Here is a 22,260-nt window from a genome sequence, read left to right as displayed (position 1 = left end):
TCATGGGCAGAGACAGGAAGAGAATGTGAATTTCCTAAATCCCAGGTCAGTACTACAGCCACTGAAGTACACTGCCCCTTAAATAAGAACTATATAAGAGAAAAAAAAAACCACCCAGCATATAAGTATCTAAATCTCACATACAACTTATTTTTAATATTCCATTGTCTAGCACAAGGCTAAGTGCATTGTGAGTGACATTTTAATATTAGACCATTAATTGCTTAAATCAAGCATAAAAAAGGAAAGTCCTCCTTGCTATGGGTCATTTGCCTTATAGGATTGGCAATCCTTGAATAGAGAAGAATAGGCCATCAACAGCAGGAATCAGTAAAACGACTACCTAAATTTTTTCTCTCTGTAGTTTTACATGTTGAGAGTCCTTTGGGCTGGCCTTTATTCTGCAAGGTAATTGTTGACAAAACGGCTCCTACAAGATGCTATTTTAAAATCAACTACATGGATTTCTCATCATAATACTGGGAACTGCCAATTGTGAGAAATGCTTTCCTGTGTAGAGCGTGGAGAATATAATTCTGCTTTGTAATACAGTTAACATCATTCCTAAATAATTTATTTTTCATGCATTTATGTAAAACCTGGACCAATAGGTTAGCAGCTTTTTAGGAAGAGCTGCCAAAATGCCCTTGGAACAACACTTCTGAAAATGGTCCATCTTCTAACAAACATCTGAAGATATGAAGTGATGGCTCTTCTTGGTGGGTAGTTACCCCAGAACAGGCTACAACTTTTCAGAATGCTATCTTCAGTATGATCAGCTTGTTCATTTGTCAGTCTAACTAATTAGTGGTACTGTCATTTTCCATCTCCCATTAGGTTTTTAAATCTGTTTCTGGCATATTGCTTTAAATTTGATGATTAAACTGTTCAGGCAAAAATTGACTTGTGTACCGGTCAAACACCTAGCAAAATGGAATTCTAATCTGATCTTGATCTGAAAGTGCTCTGAAAAACAAAACTATAAATACTAATAATCTTCAGATGAGCGACTGGCCAGCAGGCTGGAAAGAAAAGAAAGCACGCTATTTCAAAGGTATATTAAGAAACATGTTCCAGTCTGCTCTTTCTGTGCTACTTGGGTACACCATGCACACATTTTTGTCCTGGACTCCCCAACAGGCACACAGACAAACCCTATGTCCCCTTCCTGAAAGGGTAGGGGCAGCATGACAAGGAGCAATGGGAAGCAAAGGAGAGGTCAAATTCCTAGGGCAAATTCCTGCTAATTTCAAATAGCACATGCTTCCTTACGGCACAATTTAGAGCAATTATGGCCAGGTCTCTTGAGAATCATAACTAGTTATTGTTTTTCCACCTCTTTTGTATTCCTTTATTTTGTACAAGGCAGATTAGCTCAAGAGTCTGATACAGTGACTTGCTGTCCCTTTCATGGAGGCAGATGGTGTATCAGCCAAAGTTACTTTCTTCCCTAGCAATACAGCAGGTGTTCAGCCACAGGGGCCAGGGAGGAGCTATAGCTGGAACAGCCCAGCAGCTGCTGCTTGACATGCTCTCAGAATACCTCAGAGCCCATCAGCCTCACTGCCAGGACAGATACTCTCTCTATTTTCTTCCTGTGGAGATAGGCCTGATTCTAGCACTTCACCCCAACAATCATACGGTGTAGCTCATAGTTAAATCCATCCGATTATCTTATTTACCTATAGGGCCCTCAAGGAACCAAGGGACCGCAAATAGCATACCACTATTGCTGTTGATTCATTTTCCTAAAATTGTTTTGATCTACCTTTTTTATGATTTCTTTGATTTTCTTTTTAGGTTTTCTTTGATTTATTGTCTTTCTTTCTTTTATGATTTCTTTATGATTTCTTTTTTATGATTTCTTTCTTCTTTTTCTTTCTTTCCCACTTTGGAAAATAATAAATATGAAAATAATTAAAAAAAATGCTACCTTAATATCCTTCTTATGTTTTCAGTCTTCCTGAATGAGGTACAGTTTAAGATTAATTCCCTTTTAACAGTAGTTACTCTAATTGTTAGAACTCTCCACCTGACACACAAATGCAATTTATTTGAAAACAGACTCTCATAAACCGGACTTAAAAAATGTTGAAAGTTCCTCTCGTTTCATGAAGAGGAAGGTTACTTCATGCTTTTCTAGACGTTTACAATTGTTTTTATTCAGATTGTCACACAATGAGACACTCCTTGATTTATTCCCAGCTCCTCAGAAAAATAATTTATGTTCGTCATCATCTAGCTTTTAGGCAAGGGACTCTAAAGGGGACTGAACTTACAAAAACATGTACCAAGAAGTATTGCCTTTCCAACATTCAGTCTGACACCTCATTTGCTTAGATAAAATATACATTTGGAGCAGCTAACACTGGTTCACTAAGCTAATTTTCATTATATGAGTTCACACAGTAGCATCAGCTCACATGTAGTTAGTTATTCATGATCATGGTTTATAGGATACAATTTTATGGCCCTTGAAATGGAAAAGTAGAAATCAGAACACAGCAGTGATGGAAACTGCAGCTAAAAATGAGTTATCTCCCAGGTATGAAATGATTTTTCTTTATTTTTAGAAGCATCAGAGTATACGTTTTTATTACTGTTGTGTATAATCTTATATGTAACCCTCATAGTTGACTCACTTTATTGTAAAAAGAAGGTAAAAACTAGTAATATTTACCAATAAAAATGAAATGTTACTAAGTTAATTGTGCTGAACTGTGTATAACTGTTGCTTAGTGTATTTAATTCCAATGATATTAATCCTGGAAATAACTTCATTAGTAAAATAAACAATGCAAACAATACCTAAACATAAAATGCACAGGCTCAACTACTCATCAGCACAAAACCACTTCCAGTTTCACAGGGGGCTGTGACAGTCTAGTATTACCTCTGATTATGGGCTCTGAAGAGGAGTGCGAATGGGCTTAGGAAGGTGATTTCTTTGATCCTAATGAGGGGGCAGAGCTTGCCCAGGCCCATATAAGGAGAACAGAAAGCCTGTAAAACGCGGCAGGTCAAATCTAAACAGGAAATGTTTGGGCTAAACACGGTCAGGGCTAAAAAAGAATTCGAAGAGCACCTTGCAAAGGATGCTCAAACTGGCAGTAAAAAGGTCTTTAAATACATCAAAAGCCAGAAGGTAGTTAGGAAATCGGTGAGACTGCTAGTGACAAAGGTCTAAGGGGGCGGGGGGGGCTCAAGGATGTCAAAGCTATAGCACAGAGGCTCAAAGAATTGTCTGCATTAGACTGCGGCTGGGGATGCTGGGGAGAGTCCCAACCCTACATCTGTTTCCCAATGAGAAGGTCAGAGGCATCAGATCAGTTTGAAGTAACTTTATAGGAAGTATAACCCCAACAGGCAAGTTATCAGGACCTGGTGGCGTTCAGCCAAAAGCGATGAAGGACCTTGGTATCAAACCGCAGACCTGCTGGCCATTGTGCATAACCCATTGTTAGCAGTGGACTGGAGCTAACAAGTTACCAGAGCACCTCTGCCCACCCAGGGCCTGCTGGAGCGGACCATGGGAGGCAGAGACCCGAGGGGCTGGTTTTCACTTGCAGTAAAGGTGTAGGGTTTATTATAAAGATCCCTGACCACGTGGATAAACACAGACTGATCGGCAAGAGCGTCTCTCTTCTGTGAAGGGGAACTGTCTCACTGACCTGCTGGCCTGACCGCTGCAGGAGGGTAACAATACACACGTGGAGAAAGCACTCTCAACTTTTGCCCTCAGCTGCCATACCTCGTTGCGTGCATCTCTTTCTGCCAGGGCGAGTGGCCTTTCTGCAGCCTGTCTTTTCTCCCCCTGACCGTACTTATTCTCCAAACCACGACAGGCGACCCTTCAGGGACTACATCTGTTTGGCAGCTATTATTCGAGCCGTGTTTCAGGCTCTCGCCGTCCGCCGGCTTTGCCCTATCAAAACAGCCCGCCCTGTCCCGCTCCAGGTCTCCGTGCGAGGGAAAACAGAAAGAGCCCGCAGCGCTCAGCGCCCGCTCCAGCCCGGCGCCGCGGCAGCCACCGCGAAGGCGGCGGTTGGCGGGTAACGGCCACTCCACACACACCACCACCCCTCCCCCCGCCACCGCCCCGTGTGGCAGGTGTGCGCCAAGCGGAGGGGGCGGAGGAGCTCCCGCCCTCGCGCATGCGCGCCGCCGCCACCGCCGCCGACGCGCGCGGGTTCCTGTACCTCCGCCGCCGCGGCCGGGATTCCCTGGGCTGCGCCTGCGCGCTCCCCTCTCCCCCTCGGGCAAGATGGCGGCGGGGAGATTCGTCCGGGGAAGCGAGTGAGGGGGGCGGTTGGGGGCCGGGCTCGCCGGCGAGAGACCCCCGGCGTCCGCGGCCGGGCGCGCTTGCGGGAGGCGGGCGCTGAGCCGGCGGAGGAGCTGGGCAGGAGGCCGGGGCTGCCCCGGAGCCCGCTGGCAGGATGAGGAGCTGGGCAGACGGGACGGGGGCCGGCCCTCGCCGGTGAGCGGGGCGAGCGGCCGCCGGGCCCGCGCCCCGTATGCGCGCCCGGCCCCGCCGGCTGCCCCTTCGCGCCGCCCCGGGGGGCGCCGCCCTGGGCTCCGCGGGCCGGCAGCGGCGGGAGGCGCCCGAGGAGTCGCGGCGGCGGCAGCGGCAGCAGCGCTGGCGGGCGGGGAGAGCGCGGCAGGCAGGTGAGTGCCCGTGGGCGGGGGTGGCGGCCCCGGGGGCGCCGAGCTGCGGGTGGGGGCCGGGGCGGCGGCGTGGCCCGGCCCGGCGTGGGCTCGCGTGTGCCCGCGGCCGGTGTCCGTGCCGCCTGGGCGGGCTGTCCTCCCCCCCTCCGCGGCCAGGGCGGTCTCCCGCGGGCGCTGCCCCTCGCGCGGCGGGAGCTCCCTCTGGTAGGTGTCGCTCGCGTAATGGCAGAGCTCTCGGGGGCTTTTGGCGGTGGCGTGACGCGCTCTGGCTTCGGTGGTTTTGTGCTCCAAAATCTGGCCAAGCGTCTTGCGGTATCTGCTAGCTGAGATGCTGCAGTAGTAGCAAGGCCCCGGCGGCTCGCTCTCGTGAAGAGCTCAGCTCTCCTCTTCTGTGAAAAGGAATTTAAAAGTCGAGTCCTTCACCTGCAAAACCTTCCTCTGGCAGCTGGTTAGGCTTTGACTTCAAAACTCGCTGTCAGTAGGCGTTATGTACTTCTGTTATGTTTCCTCTGTAACTTGTTGCAGCGAGGGGTGGATCCGTACAGGTCTGTCTGACTACGGCCCCAGTGCCTCCTGAGGTCATTGTAGCCTCTGCTGCTGTTCGTAGCTGCGGAAGTGATTGAACGTAAAGCAAAATAGTTCAGACTTCTGTAAACGTCGGTTTTGTTGTAGAACTGCAGAAGACGGAAGAAGCAAAGATGCAAGTGTACTAAACTACATAACTAATCGGTTTGTGTCTCTGTCCCTGTCCTCTCCCCCGATAATTGCTATAAACTATATGATAGTAGTACTCTGTAAAAGTGGGAAGGCAGGCCTTTCAGTAAAGCTGTCATAGAACCTTTTAACTTTCCTGAAAATAAAGTGAAATTCTGCAGAAGCTAATTTCAGGTACTTGCTTCTACCAACTGCTAATCAACAAGAGAAGACTTCTGTGCTCCGAAAGAAAAGCACAGATTTGAAAACTTTGTTTCAGGAGGTAACGTCCCAGTTGATAGCCTACCGAAATGCTGTCTGTTCCTGCTAGCGGTAGGACTAGTGCAAGAGTTAATTAAGATTATGCCACTCTAATTGAAATGACAAAGAGCTTTTTTTCCTATTGTCTTCAGGTGCTGTAATCTTACATTTTTAAACTGGGTTCGGCAAAAATTGTGTGCCCAGTGGTTTCATCCAATCCTAAGCACTCAAGAAATATTAGACTTGTTAAAGTGAGTGCCTTGAGGTCATTGTTATGCTTCAATTTCCTTGATATGTTTCTTTTCCTCTAGTTATGATAAAGACTGTTTATAGAATAGTTCTGCCCAATGAAAAAGACCTTGCAATTACAAGTACTTGCTCTCCTTGGACGTTTTAGGTTCCAAAATAATTATATTTTGCCAAATTATACATTTGTATTTATACTTACTGGTATAAAGAAAAAACCAGATAACTCAGGCAATCCAAATGGTGGTATAATCTATAAAATATTTTTAGTTTTGCCCTTAGTGTTTGAGATAGCAGGTTAGTACACAAAATGTTTTCTGAATAGTGCAGAAGCAAACACTGTTGTGCATAAGAACATGTTTTAGCAAATGCAACGAAATATGTACTCGAGTATGTGAAGTGTTGATACCTAGACATCTGTTGTAGAAAACGTGAAGTAACTAACATTGCAATTGCAGCTTCTTTGGAATATCAAATTGTAAAACCCTCAACAGCACGCTCTGCTACTGTGCACGCAAAGTTTCAGATACTGTTTTGGTCAGCTTTTGTTTTTAACTAATAACTCTTAGCCCCAGTGCACACCTGTATTTTGAGTTTGCAGAACCTTCTGGGTGCTTTAAAAAATATGTTTCTGTGTATATGTTTTTGCTCTCCTAACTTTTAGATTATTTCTGGAACTTTCTTATAGCTAGATAATCTTTTGGGTAAGGGAATTATGTCCTTCCATGATCACATTTAATACTAAACATTAGCATATTTCATAATAAAACTTTCTTAATACTGTGATGATCAAATGGGAAAAAGTTAGATTTGGCTAAGTCGGTTTTGGCTAGATTTTGAAAATTCTGACCTTGATTAAAAAAACACAATAGTTTGGATTTTTTTTTATAGTTGTTAACTTTTCCTGTTTGTTTCAAGCAGCTCAGTAGTGATAAATAAAATTAATAATATTATTGTTAAATATGTGCTTTTTGAAGTATTTTATGTGTAGCAAGTTGTTCTGAAGTATCATGAATGTTATGTGAGAGCATAGAATTGGTTCAGGATGTGGGGCATGTTATCATTTTTTGCTTTCAAACTTTGCTATAGAAGTTATTTCATGGTGCTATGCAGTAGAAATTCACGAATTTCAGGATTTTCTCTCACTACATTTGAAACTCAGTGAGAGAGTCTACTTTTTATTGTGGTTAGGCCTCAGAATATTCTCCTTCAAATTGTCTCCATTGAATCTGGACAGTGGAAAGCAATGCATCATCGTCTTTTCTTTGTATCGGGTTACCATTTTTCACGGGGTGATTTTTAGTAACTTGTATGACAGTGATGGAACGAACAATGAATGAATGCACTGAAACCAGGCAGCTAGAGAGCTTGAGGAGCAAAACATACACCACTAACTTTTCCCATTTTAATGAGAATGTCAGTGCTGTGAATGATAAAAGAGTCTTATAGGATTATTGTTTTAAGTTTAGTTTTTAAGGAAGTCTCCATTGTAGGCTTTAAAAAGCAGCCTGACTGTACTAAATAAATATACAAGGGCTCTGCTTGGCAGTAGCCATCCCATTGTTAAAACTGATCTTTAGATGGATCTTCCAGTAGTTTGCTTTTCAAATTCACATTATCTTCATCAGACAAGGTTCCATTTATTAGCAACATTAGCAAAGCAAAAGCACTTCTACTGTAAGCTCTCAGCTTTGACTCCTCCTATTTGCATACCAAAACACTGGAAGTTCTGCTGGCTTTTTGATCTGAATTGACTTGGATTATGATTGTAAGTACCAGTTTGCTAAAATAGTATTAAAATAATCTGTGGCAGTGATTTCGACAGTAGCTGATGCTGTGCTGTTACAGAACTTTATTTTGATTATTGTATGATAATCATTTATTTTTAAAAAGCTTGTGTCTTGTTGCATCAGGTGTAGCTGGAGGATGAAGCCCCTGTGCGGTAAGCATTCACTTAAAATGTCAGAAGGTGATGTTGAGTGGACTTGCTGTTTTTCATTAAGGCTTATGGGAGAGGCAGTTGGGAAGAAAAATTAAAATGAGTAAGAAATGCCAGCTTGGTTTCACTGTCTGCACGTGCTGTTATAGCTGTACTTTTGGACATAATCACAAGGCTAATCTATGCTAATTTGTAAAAGATTAATAGGACAGTAAAAGATTAATAGGCTTCCACAAGTATGTTCCTTTGTGTCTATTAGATGGTGATTGATTAGTACTAGTTATCACTAGTGGAAATAAAATTTTAAAAATATGAACGCTGTCAGACTGAAGATAATGTATTTTGCCCTTACCTTGAGGAGTAAAATTCAGCAAGCAAGAACGTCTTTTTAGTTAGTCAATACAGTTGTGTTAGAGCACAAATAGTATGACTCTTCTGTAGAAATGGTGAACTAAAAAAAAAAAAATTAAAATTTAAGGATTAGTAGCATTTTGAAGCCTCTTTTGCAACTGTGAAGCTATTCTTTAGAGATGCAGCTTACTCACAAACTGATAGAACTATTAATCTCTGATAGAAGAACAGACTTTTAATTAAGTAGACTTCATAATTCAGCATAAAAATTTAGACTTATGTGAAATAATATGATGATACTTCTCTTAAGACTGTGATTTTTATGAGCTCTTTATTCTTGTTCTGTAGTAGAACTGGCTGAAGAGCAGAGCTCCAAGGGTTGCGATCAGTGGCGCAGGCTAGTTGGAGGCCTGTAGCTAGCGGTGTCCCCCAGGGGCCAGTCCTGGGTCCAGTCTTGTTCAATGTATTCGTCGATGACCTGGAGGAAGGCACAGAGTGCACCCTCAGCAAGTTTGTTGATGATGCTAAACTGGGAGGAATGGCTGATACCCCAGAGGGCTGTGCTGCCATTCAGAGGGACCTGGACAGACTGGGCAGAGGGGAACCTCATGAAGTTCACAAAGGCAAGTGCAGGGTCCTGCACCTAGGGAGGAAGAACCCCAGGCACCAGCACAGGCTGGGGGTTGACCTGCTGGCAAGCAGCTCTGCAGAGAAGGACCTGGGAGTGCTGGGGGACAAGAAGTTAACTGTGGCCAAGAAGGCCAATGGTCTCCTGGGGTGCTGCATTAGGCAGAGTGTTGCCAGCAGGTGGAGGGAGGTGATCCTGCCCCTCTTCTCAGCCCTGGGGAGGCCTCACCTGGAGTACTGGGTCCAATTCTGGGCTCCCCAGTACAAGAGAGACATGGCACTACTGGAGAGAGTCCAGCAGAGGGCTACAAAGATGATGAAGGGACTGGAGCACCTCTCCTCTGAAGAAAGGCTGAGAGAGCTGGGCCTGTTCAGTCTGGAGAAGAGAAGACTGAGAGGCGATCTCATCAACGTGTATAAGTATCTGAAGGGGGGGGTGTCAAGAGGATGGGGCCAGACTCTTCTCCATGATGTCGAGCGATAGGACGAGAGGCAACGGGCGCAAGCTGAAGCGCAGGAAGGTCTGTCTGAGCATGAAGAAAAACTTTTCTACTGTGAGGGTGACCGAGTGAGGTTATGGAGTCCCCGTCCTTGGGAGATATTCAAAAGCCATCTGGACGCAATCCTGGGAAATATGCTCTAACTGATCCTGCTCTAGCAGGGACATTGGACTAGATCTCTAAACATCCCTTCCAACCTTAACCATTCAGTTATTCTCTGAACTCTGCTGACCCACCCACCACTTAAAGCTTTGTGTGGAAGCTGCACACTTTTTCTGGAAATCAGATCCGAATAAAAAGTTTTCCTATTCATGCAGTTAATGCTATGAGCGTCACTTGCTTTAAATAGATTCTGAGAGATGCTGAGTCGTACAAAACTGAATTTGGCTGTTAGTAGACTGGCCTTTTTGCAGCAACTGGCACGCGGGGAGAACTGGAAGGAAACTAGAACTTCTCATTGTTGTGTGACAGGAGTGCAAAGAAATTGTGAAAGCATAAATTGTGTGAGCTGACTCTCCTTTTATTGATGAAAAAAGTTCTCAGGATCACTTGAGCTTTTTCTCCTCTCTGAAACCCCTGCTATGGTGATCTTACATAGCTGTTGTTCTTCCACTTAAAGGGTGCTAGCAAAGAATCTGCTCAGAACAAAGCAATGTTATTCCTATATAGCATCATAGTTTTATATGTATATTACATAGAAATCCCAAGCTTCTATATGTAAATTTTATATAAATAGCTAGTTATAATCTCACACATGCCTACTGTCATTGCTCTTTCACTTCAAGCTAAGTCACCATATATTAAGAATTGCATGACTTTTCGTGCTTGGCTGCTGTTTCTTGGAATAAGATTTTCAGATTTTTTTATATTGCTATACTGTAAATTGAATTCAGTTGGTCAATGACGAGCATTTCCCTCCGGCCCCCTCTGGTTTGTGTTGTTACAGGTTCTACTAGAGTTTGCCTTTGGATTGTAAACTTCCTATTTAGGTAGTGAGATGCTTTTCATCTAATAAAGTTACTTGAATGCCTGAATAAACATGTCAGGATAGGACTTAGAGCTGTTACTGTATACCCTGAAACAGTTTCCTCTTCCTTGTTTTGGTTTGTCTCTTGTGACTTTCATTATATAGGAGTGTTTTTCTTAACTGATTTTTGGCAACAGAAAGATAAATATTGATAGAAATAAAAATATGGCATGGACTGGGGATCTCTGGTTATGTAAACAAAAACTGAGGTTCGAGCATGGTGCTGAAAATCAGAAGTACTGTAAGCTTAAACATATCCCTGTGGTTCTAGTGGAAATGACCCATGAGGCTTGTCTTTTTCCTTAGAAATTGTAGGCTATTAAGAAAAACAAGAAAATGTAGTATGTAAGAGGCAAATTTTTTTTGTCAGAAATGTTGCAAAGAGTGTTTCTTGCATTGGGATTTTTATAACTAATTTTTTTTTGTACCAGTCTTCATAATAGATTTGTGATGTTCTCTGTGTAGGATAGCTGATATTCGTTCTCTGACAGTTGTAACTCCAGTTTTCCTGTTTGTATAGGTAGCTGTTACTGCACTGTGGTTCTTGCTTGCAATGTCTTTATCTTGCAGCTGATCTGTGTTCTCAGAGAACTGATTGATTTGCCAAGCTTGTGCTGTTTCTGGGTAGTGTTACTTTTCGTGCCAGTTGTGCCTGGATTTGAGGAAGAATATATGGAAAGCTCTTGATGGTAAAAGCGTAGTTATATGTGGTAATTAACAGAAACAAAGGGGTGTACTGCAGAACCATTTATACTGAGAAATTGAGGGGGCATATACAGCTATACTTACATATTTTTATTTTTTGGTGGGATTAGTTATTTCTTGTTTGTGTGGGTAGACCTGAAGATCAAATTTATCCATACGGTGTTTGGGGTGTGGAGATGAGGTAGGGGGAAAAAAAAGCAATAGTATATGCTGTTATAAAAGGACCACATACTGAAATGGATCTGTTCACATGCAGGGAATTGAATAATCATTTCTTTCATAGGTCTTCAGTAGTATTTTTATGTATAGATAAACATAAACACATACACACAGTTTACATACTAAATGCAATTTCTGGATATTCTGTATTGTGTAATAAACGCTAATGCACCTTTCTTCGAATATGTGTGAGGGGATTTGGAAGATGTCTTGGGAAATAAATTTATCGTGTTGATCTCACTTAGTTGCTTTGGAATTTAGTAGTTTGGAGAGCAGACTCTTACAGTTGGTGGTGGTTGTTGTTGTTTTTAAACAAAACCTACTTCAGACATGGTAACAGTACTGTCCTGGACTGTAGTAACCGACTTATTCTAGGAATGAAGCTTTTCTGAGGGCTGTAGCGTAAGAATTGGAGCAGGCAGGTTCATGTAGTACCATTACCAATCGTGTGACTTGTTACCCTAATGGATGTTTTAATGATTATGACTTCTAGTAGTGTGGTGTAAGAGCTTTTGTTTTTATTTGAAAGATAGTTGCTGTTAGGCTGCCTGAAATGTAGAAAATGTTTCTATATTTCGAAAAAAATTTCTAGCACCAAAAAGATATAACTTCTCTGATTTATTTAATAATACAATCCATTCTTTGCTGACTACTGTTGAACCATCTGGAAAAGGGGATATTAGAAAGTGTGACTTTATTTTATTTTTTTTAATTGCAGTAGTGTTAATTGGCACTATTGTCAGACAATGGTTACCTCTATTGCTTTGTGTGTAATATAACATCCTTTGGAATAGGGTAGGAGTCATCAAACTGTAAAACAAGACAGCTTTTGAAGATGGAGCAAAGTAGATTGTTCAAAAAAGTTCGTAATCTTCTGTTATTGCATCTTGTGTTTATAGTATCTGAGTAAACACACTAAGTGAATTCATCAGTGGTTGCTTGTTGGAGGCTGGTCGTAGTAGGGCTGTCTTAACAGATTTAAATTCCCATGTGAGCCTTGCACAGAATTTCCGCTTTGCCTCAAACTGCTGACATCACCCTAGACTACTGTCTTACTTGTCTTGGTTTTGCTAATCAGAATAAATATCATGTTTCTGTACTTACTTGTTTTCAAATCACTGTCTATTTTCAAAACACATCTCGTATAATTGAAAAATTCCTTACAAAGTCTTTTGGTCTTCACATTGGTGTTGATGGCTGCAAAGAGAGTGGCTGTCACAACTTTGAATCGCTAGTAGTTGCAGACAGGTCAGTAAAAATCAGGTGCAGTTCAGCTAATTTCTAGAATTCTAGCAGGCTTGTTCTTAGGACCAGCAGTTTGGCATGCTTTCATTTGTGAACTTTCTGTGCAAGTAAATGCTGACTTCGGGTTCCCGAAGCTTTGAAACGTTCTGTCAGGAGTTTGCTTAGTGCCTTGAAAGGGCCTAAGGAAGTGGGTGACCTTCCCAGAACTCTTGCCTATTCAGTAGAAAATACCTTTCCTGTAGCTGACCTAGCATTTGCCCTGAACCTTACGGTATTGTGTTGCGACCTGCTTGTTTTATTGAAAATTTTGGCCATTTCATCATTCTGCTGTTTGATAAAATCTTCAAATAGCTAAGGCAGCACTTTACTTTTATGAGACGGTGAAGACTACTTTCATTCTGAAAGAGCAGTTCAGATTTTATTGGTACTGATGCAGTGCCTTTCCAGCTTAAAGCTTGCTGGAAGGAAGGAGTGTCACTTCTGCTCATGTTTAGGACTTCCTAGAGTAGAAAATTCCCATTTATGATGTGTAAAGCATATAGGTCATAAAGGGATAAATAGCTATGATTCTCTCGCTCTCTTTTTTTTTTTTTAAACTATAGTAAAAGGGATGTAAGACTGAACTTGTGTTGAACCCAGAACTTTTGTGTTTTGTTTTCTTTGCTTGTTTGTTTTTTAAGACTTCATCTATGTTTTTTGTGGAAAAAAACAGATTCAGGTATTTGAGTTGGACATTCCACAAAAGGAGCACTGAGCTTGCCCTGGATAATGGGATTTTTTGAGCTAAATGCCTGCCTTGTCTCACTGTGATTGTTTGCAACTTCTGTATTTTCTGCCCAGAAAGAACTGTATACAAGATCTCTGCTCCCTTTGAAAATCCAAGGGCTCCAGTCCAAAACTTGCAAATCCAAGGGCTCGTGTTAAATATCCTTGATTGTTCCATATTAATCATTTAGGACTTGGATGTGGAAAGAGTTTGGGGAAAGGTGTTGCCTGTCAGCAGGCGCTATACACTGGAATCTAGACCCAGCAGAAAAAATAATGCTGATTATGTTAGGTTTGTGGGGTGTGTGTGTGTTTTTGTTGGGTGTGTGTGGGTTTTTTTTGTGTGTTTTTTTTTTTTTTACTTTTGGCATCAACAACTTCAGTGTCAGCAATTCTGAGGTGAAAAGCTTCAGTGCCAGTAACCTTGACAATATAATTGGCACCTATCACTGCCAAGAAGATTGTGTCAGTGGGCAACGTTGAGATAAATGAGACTCCGAGGTTAGCAGAATCTGCTCTGTGGCCATATTCCTTCCACGTTGTTGGTTTTTAACACAAAGCTAAACTGAATGTTTTTTTCATTACAAAATGTAGCAAAAATCCCCCAAAGCTTGTTTGCAGACTTAATTTATTTTTTATCAATAGCGGGATTAAGCACAGCTTTGAATACTTCCCAATTTCCTTATAGATCCAATTTTTAATTTTCTTAGTATCAGTCTTCCTCCTCCGCATTTCAGCAGAATTACTGTATTTGTAATTTGTCCCCAGTGTCCAGATTGTTCAACTACAAGCACTTCATTGTATAGGACTCTAATTTTAGCCAAGTCTAGCAGAGTAGTGACTCAAACTTCTGTAGTATTCCAGTTTCCACAAGAGTAGGAAAAAACCCACAGAGTAGAGTTCCTGCACTTTGCTCTAGCATTTTTCTGCATTTTGCATGTTCTTGTTGTTGTTTCAGTGAAAACCACAGATCTAAGTTAAAAATACAAGCTGAAAAAGGACGTTAACGAATGTAATTTTTTTCCATTGGTTCTGTATATAGGTTATTTGTTTATAAATACTGTTATGTATGTTTGTGACTTTTTAAAATTCCATGTACTGAATATGGGCCACGGTTAAAACGCTGAAACGTGGTAATGGTACTGAGTTTACATGTGTAGATCTCTAAATGTGATTCAGAATAACCCCCAGAAAGGTTTAAGGTCTGGACTCAGCTGGGACTCGATGAAACAATTTGTTTGATCAAATCTTTTTTCATTTGGCTGTCAGTCTGCTGTAATTGCATCCACGGTGTCAAGAAGCACAGGGTATGCCAGTTCATAAATGAATGTGGTTATGTTTTTGTCTTATTTAGATTACTGTTACTAGCTTAATGTGTACACGGTAGAACTGTACGCTTGTGTTCATTTAGATGCTCTTCACTGTTATGTTAATGCTTGCCAGTGCAATCCGATAGCCAGAAAGTTATGAGACTTATTAGTTAATATAAGGCTAATGGTATGTTTAAATTGATGTGGAATTAGGTCTCTGACAAAAGGTTTAGATGCCAGTCCAAGTGATGGCTTCCTAATTAAATGTCTAAATGTCATTGCTAAGACTTTGAGAACTAGACTTAATTTATAAAGCGTTTTCCAAAAAATGTTTCAAGTACATGAAGCTGAAAAGAATGAATTGAATGGAGAAAAGGAGTCCTTGTCCTCCTCTCAAACCAGTGGATTTGTGTGTTGCTTTATTTGCATGAAAAAGTAGGTTTCTGTACTTGACTGTCTTTAAACTGTTCCAAATCTCTGTCTGACTAGTGAGCAAAATGTGCAGCCATTTTCTTTATGACTGAAAGGGTGCCTAAAATGATCTAAAGGTACTGAAGATTCCAGGTGACAGTCCAGTACGCATGCAGCAATAAAGATCTGAAACCAGTTGTAACGACAGAGCGTGGTTGTAATTTGCTATACTATTTTATGTTTTAGAATGTTTTAACTTCACAGAATGATGGAAAAGCAACTTACTTCAACGTGTTGTCTACCACGGCTAAGCTTTGCATTTGGTCTCTGCTAATGCATTAATTTTTGCCTTTAAAATTTTCTTTTCTAAATATAGGTAGTATAGGAATGTTGGAATTTCTTTGCTCTATCGCAGTTTGTATTGCCTGAAAATTTTCTAACTTGTGACTTTTTAAGGGGCAGAGTTTTTTTTATGGACTCTAGCAATGGTCATTGCGGGCAATTTGCCACCTAGTTCATTGTTTGAAGGAGAATTGTCCATTTTATTCAGTTCACATTTTTAAGTTTATTGAACTGTTTGTAAACATGCATGGCTAGTGCTCTTTATCGTTCTTGCTTCTTTACTGTGTTCCCTAAGTTGTTATATAATTACATTGTGGGAATTCTAGAAACCCATTAAGCATCAGAATCGCTTTGTGTTGGGCAAACCTCAAATCCATAAAAAGACACGATTCCTGTACTGAAGCAATTACGCTGCTCCTAGCCTGCAATGTAGGTTGTTGCCAGGCAGCTGAACTGGGGAATAAGATTTCATGAAGCACGCTGCTAGCACTTCTTAGCGTTTTCTTTTAGGAAAATGAAAGGTAATAAACTGTAAACTAAAAGAACATCAGGAAAGTATCAACCAGGTGTAGAGGAGAAAGCACCTACTCTTGTAGTTGTTTTATCTTCTAGTGAAGTCATGCTATACAACCTTTTGTGGAATTACTTGGACTCCATAGATGTGGTCATGCTGTAGCACATGTCCAAATCGTAGGTGCACCCTTTTATGTGGTGGGTGCCCATCTGAGCACACGGAAACAGTTCCAGTCAAATCGCTCATCCAGATGCCTTAGTCAGCTACGTGTCTGATCACATGATGAGCGAGTGCCATAACATGACTGTCACCTGAAACTTTAATGTGATAAGACACGTTTGCTCACAAGATAAGACAAAAAATTCAGAGACGGCAGAAAAAGTAGGAAGTGAGGCTGACGAACAATTCATCCATAATCTTGAATAAGAACATTTCAATTACTACCGGTTCTGTTATTGGAGAAGAACTTTGATTTTCTGTTCATAAGACAGAAGGGATTTTGCCAGTGTTGTGGGATCTCTTATTTATTCTGACAAGGAAGAAGCAAAAATATCTACCATGAAGATTTCTGTTGTCATCTTGACACCTGAGGAAATTAGCTTACACAACGGCCCCTTTCAGACTTCTGGGGAAAGTTTAAAATTTGTAATGTCGGCTTATCTTGATTTGCAGGCACTAAATTTGTCTGCAAGAGTGTTTCTATACAGATTAAAAACTGCAAATAATGTCTTACGCTTGCCAGAGTTTACTCAAGATCACTCAATACCAGGCAAGCTTAAACTTAAATGACTTGAATTTTAACATTAAAACAGTACAAATTATTTCTAGAAGGGATTCAGTACTTGATTAAAAAATACAAAACAATTCTAAAAGTCATGAATCAATAGAATACAATTTCATGCTGAGGAGGAACTTCTGATTGTCAGTTATATTTGCTCCTAAATCTCAGTGAGTTAGGGCTGACATTCTAGCTGACTTGCCTTGGGGATCTTTGAAAATACATCTTTTCTTCATTTAAGATTGAAGTATTGGGGTTATGTGTAGGACAAAAAAAGGAAAATGTTCTTTTAGAGCGCTTAGCAATACAGAGAGTTTTCCTAAATATGGTTGTAATGACTTAAAATTTTCCCTTCCCATGTCCATAGGGATTGGAATCTGAGATACAAAATGTAGCTGTAGTCAGTAGGATGTTTTTCCCCTCTGTGATTTTTTTTTATGGTACTTTTAGCCTGAGAAGCTTATATTTTCGAGAGAGTTGCAACACCTCATACACCTTAATTACTCAGTTGTGTCATAACGATTTTAAGATTTAAGGCATGTAACTTGGGTATTTCAGTTCCATCTAAATTGAGTGGCCCAGGATCCCACCTGGAGGAGGAAGGCTGGTGTCTGCCAAGATGCTGCTCAAATATCCATCAACTAGAGCAAGGAATTTGAAAGCACTCCTGGTTTCCCAATTCAGACAGACTTACGGTGCATTCTTCTTCTGGATTATTCCACTGACAACTCATTTGTTCTGGGCATGGTTGTCACCCCTCTAACTACTTCAGTTGCTTTTTCTCAGTACTTTAGGAAAGTAACTTTGACAGCGGTAAAATGTTCAGCAGCTACTGCCTCAGATGCTGTTTTGTTACTTTGCATGTTGATCTTCAAGGTGAAGAATGGGCCACAGAAAGGCCAACTTCGTGTTGGCCTACAAAAGTGCAGAGCGCTGAGCACTGGTGCTGCATGGATAGAGCTTGCTCCTGGAAGCAGCTTGCCTAGAGATGCAATGAGTATTTGCATTTTGCATTCTTTTTTCCAGTGGGCAGGTAGGTCAGTTCAAAAAAGTGTTTGTACTGACTAAATACTGGACAGGGTAGGCTCTCAAACCCACCCTAATGTATGTTTGGATTTTTGTTCCTTACTGACTCTTCAGTAAGATGAAGCTTCATTATTGGGAGTAAATAACCTAAGATGTTCTAGACTGCTCAGGTTTTACAAAAACAAACCCCCAAAGAAGAGAAGCATCAGACTACAGATTTCAACTTTCAAATAACCCACTAAACTGTGTGCCACAGGAGGAGTAAAAAAATAGTTTAGGATGCCACAATGCTAAACACTTGTGTAACAGCGAACTCCCTAGAGAAGTGAGACCCGGATCATCCGAGGAAGCATTTTATGCTTAAGAAATAAGCTGAAGAAAGCAGGAGCACTTCAAAAACAAAAGCTAAACCAAAAATCTGACGTGAAACATTACACTTGATTAATATGGCTATGAAGAGGAAAACTGCATGCTGGCTAGGCATCTGTGAGGCTTCTTTGCGCTACCTGGGAGCGCCGGTCCATGCTGGGAGAGTGCTACCTCCGGCGCCAGCTCATCTCTGCATTCACAGAAGACAGCAAGTTGGAAAGCAATTTCTGCATTGGTCTTGGGAAGAAGAGCTGGAGGACTTTTTGTCCTGGCTTTAACAAGCAATCAGCTGAATCTCTGTAGTGTAAGACTCGATTATAATCGTTGCAGTGTGTTATGAGTGTACACACACTGCAGAGAATTACAGTTTTTGAAGGATCAAATGAATTGTGAAATCTAATGCATTTCAAGCTCAGAAGGAAGCCCCATGCCATTCAGTATGACCCCTACACAGAAGCTGCACAACATTCAAAATCAAATTTTCTTAAATACCGTCTCACCTTATAGACTCAATTTGTGCTGGGCTTTTGTAATCCAATTAAGCATACTGATACTATGGATTTTAATTCCAATCTATCTAATTTCCAGCTACTGAGTCTTGTTAAGCTTTTGATAAAAGTATTTTCAATACTTTTATAATAAAAAACAGCCTCCTCTTTGCTGAGCCAAGTAAGTTGTACATAACTTAAGCCATACAGTGTAAGTCTTAACCTCAGAGCCATTTTTGAGGTCCTTCAAAGGAGGACTTTCACACTGAACGTTATATGCTGGAACTTGGCTTTGGCCTTTTTTTTCTTTTTTGAGATTTTAATGAAGATGAGTGTATGCTCATAGTTCACAACAACAGTTTATCTTGTAAAGGAGAGTTTTCTAGTTTGGTTTGTTATGAACATCTTCCTCTAGATAAGAGCCTCTGTTGAGGCTCTGGTCCTAATTTAAGTATTTAAGAGATTCTGATGACACTAAAGTCACGGCCATGACTAAGTAAGATCTTTGTGTTGTGTTTCTAGACAGTGCTACAGCCTTTGCTGCAGTGGGAGTTTAAAAAGCTGTCATCAATATGGTATAGAAAGATTGATAGCTTTTTTTTGTTTTTAACCCCCTCCTAGCAAATGTGGAGGATGGTGGTGGTAAATTTTTTTTAAAGTTCTTTGTTTACAGGGTCCCATAAAAATTGACCCTCCCTCCTTTTCAATGTCCTGGGCAAAACACACATGTTGGTGACCTGCAGCTAAATAGATTAACTGATTTATCACTACTAAAATGTCAGAATGCTTACAAGAAATCAACTTTTGGATGAAGGACATCTGGTTCAACCTAAACAAAAGGAAGACTGAAAAGAAGATTGTCAAGAGAAAGGTAAATATACCACTGAAATAATAGAGCTTCCATTTATCAAAGTGCTGTGGAGTTTTGGGATGCTCACACAACCAGGTAGCGTGCATTTTTTTCTAGTGGTGACTTTTCAACCTCAGCTTATCAAGAAGCTGAATCTGATCAGCCGTTTGCATGTGTGGTCATCCATTTGTCATGAACAGATGTGAATGTTGTAACTTCTTATGTCTGCTAAATATTAAGAATAAGCAAAATATATCTGTGTAACTCAGGCTGTTGTAGGTATTCTAGGCATGTGCTCGGTTTATTCTACCAGGTCTGACTCTGATTCAGTCTCTGAGCAACTGACAGCTATGCAACCCTGCATGAAAAGCCAGCAGCTATGTTGCGGCTAAGGATGAAATATTCTAAGACGAAAAGATTTGATTATGAAAGGTAACTCTAGGTCAGATTGGACGGATCCAGAGCATGGCAGTCTGGGGAAGCACTGAGAAACATGAAATCCTCAGTTTTTCTGCAAGTGTTCCATCTTTTGCTATTCTATGGCCAAGATGGGGTAGAAAGGAGAAATCTGTGTTAATAAGCAAATTCCCTTAGGAAGAGCTTTTACTGTGAAAAATCTTCCAGAGGTTGGCTGAGGTACACTGGACACGTTCTTCCCATGAACGATGTTCAGTGTGATGTATTGCCTTCAGTAAAGTTAACTGATTACTGAAACTGAATTAAAGATGGGTTAGAATGTGCAATTATAGGTTTACAAAGGGGCTGAATAAGCCTTTACTTTGCTGGAGGTTTGGAATAAGTGGGTGGGCAGATATGTGAATCTGTGGAGTAAGACAAACTGAACTTGAAAGTCAGCTCTCTGTTTAGGTGGTCACCGTAGACTCTTTCAGTGAGTGATACAGACAAATGACAGTTTTCCAGCTCATATCTGTGAAAAATAGTTTTCCAGATTTCTGTGATTGAATAAGCATAATCCATTTTAATTTTCTTCTTTCTTTAAACTTTTCTTCCTTTTATGTTGTTGCAGCACAGCTTTTTGGAAAGGACTGCTTTTTTCCTCATTTAAAAAACAGAAGTTTTTATGAAAACTAATGCAGAATGTTAGTATTGGGTAAGATAGACATCTGCAGTTAGTTTGAGAAGGAAAGAACTGATATATTTATGTATTGACTATTTCTCTGTTGATTTCTTCAGAAGACCTTAAGGTATAGCACAACACTGATCTGACTTGCAGCCTCTTAACATCTTACAGAGGTGAAGCCTGGGATGAGTAACAACTCAGTTTGTTGATATTTGAACAGAAATATTTCTGGATAAAGACCTGTACTCTGAATAAGTACATGAGAAATGAGGCCTGGCGAGTGTTGTGCCTTGTTTTGCAATAGTATTAAGGAGAGGTGGGAAAAAAAGCATCGGAAGTAAAAGGAAGGCTGAAAAACGGAATAAAATATGCAGCTGTTTAGGAGGGAAAGAAAATGCATGGCATGGCTGGATTAAGAAGTAATTACAGCACAGATATAGTAAGCTACTCACATGCATGACAAGAGCTGCGGCTGAGGAAACAAAGCAATACAACAGAAGGATACTGTGATGCTCTTAATTAGAGGATAGGAAACCATAGTTAATGTGACACGAAGTTAGTGTCAGATGGGGTTCGTTATGCAGTGGAGATAAAAGAATGGGGAAATGGATGGCGACGTCTGCTGGATTGCTGGCTTGCTATGAAAACTCCTTCCGTTATTGCTGTTGTACTGTTGCTAGAACGTATACGGCTGATATTATAAATTGGTCCATGACATGTTACTAGATTTAACTGTAGTGAGGAGAGATGTGCTCCTTCTCCCTGCACAAGACTTTCACTTACTGAAGTTGCAGCAAGAAACCTGCATGGAGATGGAAAAATTTAGTAAGAGGGAAGAAAGTATGAGTGGGAGATGTCCCAGAGAGTACAGTACTTCCAGACAAAACAGAGGAACTGCAAACCGTAGAGAGCTGTACACAATAATGGATTTAAAGAGCAGATAGCATTCTGTAAATCTGATTTATTTATGAAATGAAACAGCATGCATTTCTCTGCTTTTCTCATTCAGCTTATGTTTGCAGGTCTTTCCTGCAGTTAATTGACCCTGTGAAGGGGCACACTGTTTTCTGTTAATAAAATCTGTTTACGCCACTTATTTAATCCCCCCCCCCCAAGATGTAGCCTAATGTAAATCAATGTGTAAAACTTGCATTTTATATTAGTAAGTGAAGTTCTGAAGACAAATCTTTTAACTTGCCACTACTACATTTCACATTTGCAAGTAATACCAAGCATAATGCCTGGCAACAGAGAGAATTTAACTCATTATCCAACCCACTTGCTGTGCCCAGAGTCTCTAAGGTAGTTAGTACTGTGCATGCACAATGACTAGTAATGAAATATCAATCACTTCAAATATATGAAGTGGTGAAAGGCCTCGAGGGAGAAGGGTACTGCTGCAGAGGGTGAGGTGGTGAAGGCACAGAAAACTGTCCCATTTATGGTCAAGCTATCTGAAAAAACCCACAATCTCTTGCATTTTCTGTTGTAATATTCTTAATTTTATGAAGCAAATAAAGGTTTGGGGAACATCCTTTGTTTTCAGAATGGACCTTAATCCATTCTGGGGCTTCTGTTTAGCACCACTTTGTAGATGAGGGAGACAAGTACGGGAAATAAAAAAGCAGGGTTATAGCTTAATTTTATTTGGTCTCAGACTGGATTTTAGTAAATGCAGTAAGAGGTTGGGAAACAGTGCCTGACTTGCATCAAGTATTCTATGAAGAGATTGCTAATTCCTCTTCTACAGCAAAAAAATCTCGTTTAGCTGTGTGAGAACACTGTACTGGGTAGACTACAGGGATCTGGGCCAAAATAATACAAATAGTCAAACTGTGAATATGGAAA

At 40.8% G+C, this 22,260-nt stretch overlaps 1 protein-coding gene across 2 annotated transcripts in view; it reads left to right on the top strand.

The window, feature by feature from the left end:
* Window positions 1-4,551: 4,551 nt before the first annotated feature.
* The window catches only part of LOC104150979 (APC regulator of WNT signaling pathway), a 103,909-nt gene continuing 86,200 nt past the window's right edge, over window positions 4,552-22,260 (top strand). For both annotated transcript variants that reach the window (XM_068924315.1, XM_068924313.1), the window contains exon 1: window positions 4,552-4,665. The gene's annotated coding sequence lies outside the window, so the exon portion shown is untranslated. The remainder of the gene's footprint in view (window positions 4,666-22,260) is intronic.

Source organism: Struthio camelus, chromosome W, assembly GCF_040807025.1.
Source record: "Struthio camelus isolate bStrCam1 chromosome W, bStrCam1.hap1, whole genome shotgun sequence".
Classification (NCBI taxonomy): Eukaryota; Metazoa; Chordata; class Aves; order Struthioniformes; family Struthionidae; genus Struthio; species Struthio camelus.
This window is presented reverse-complemented; position numbering and strand designations above follow the sequence as displayed.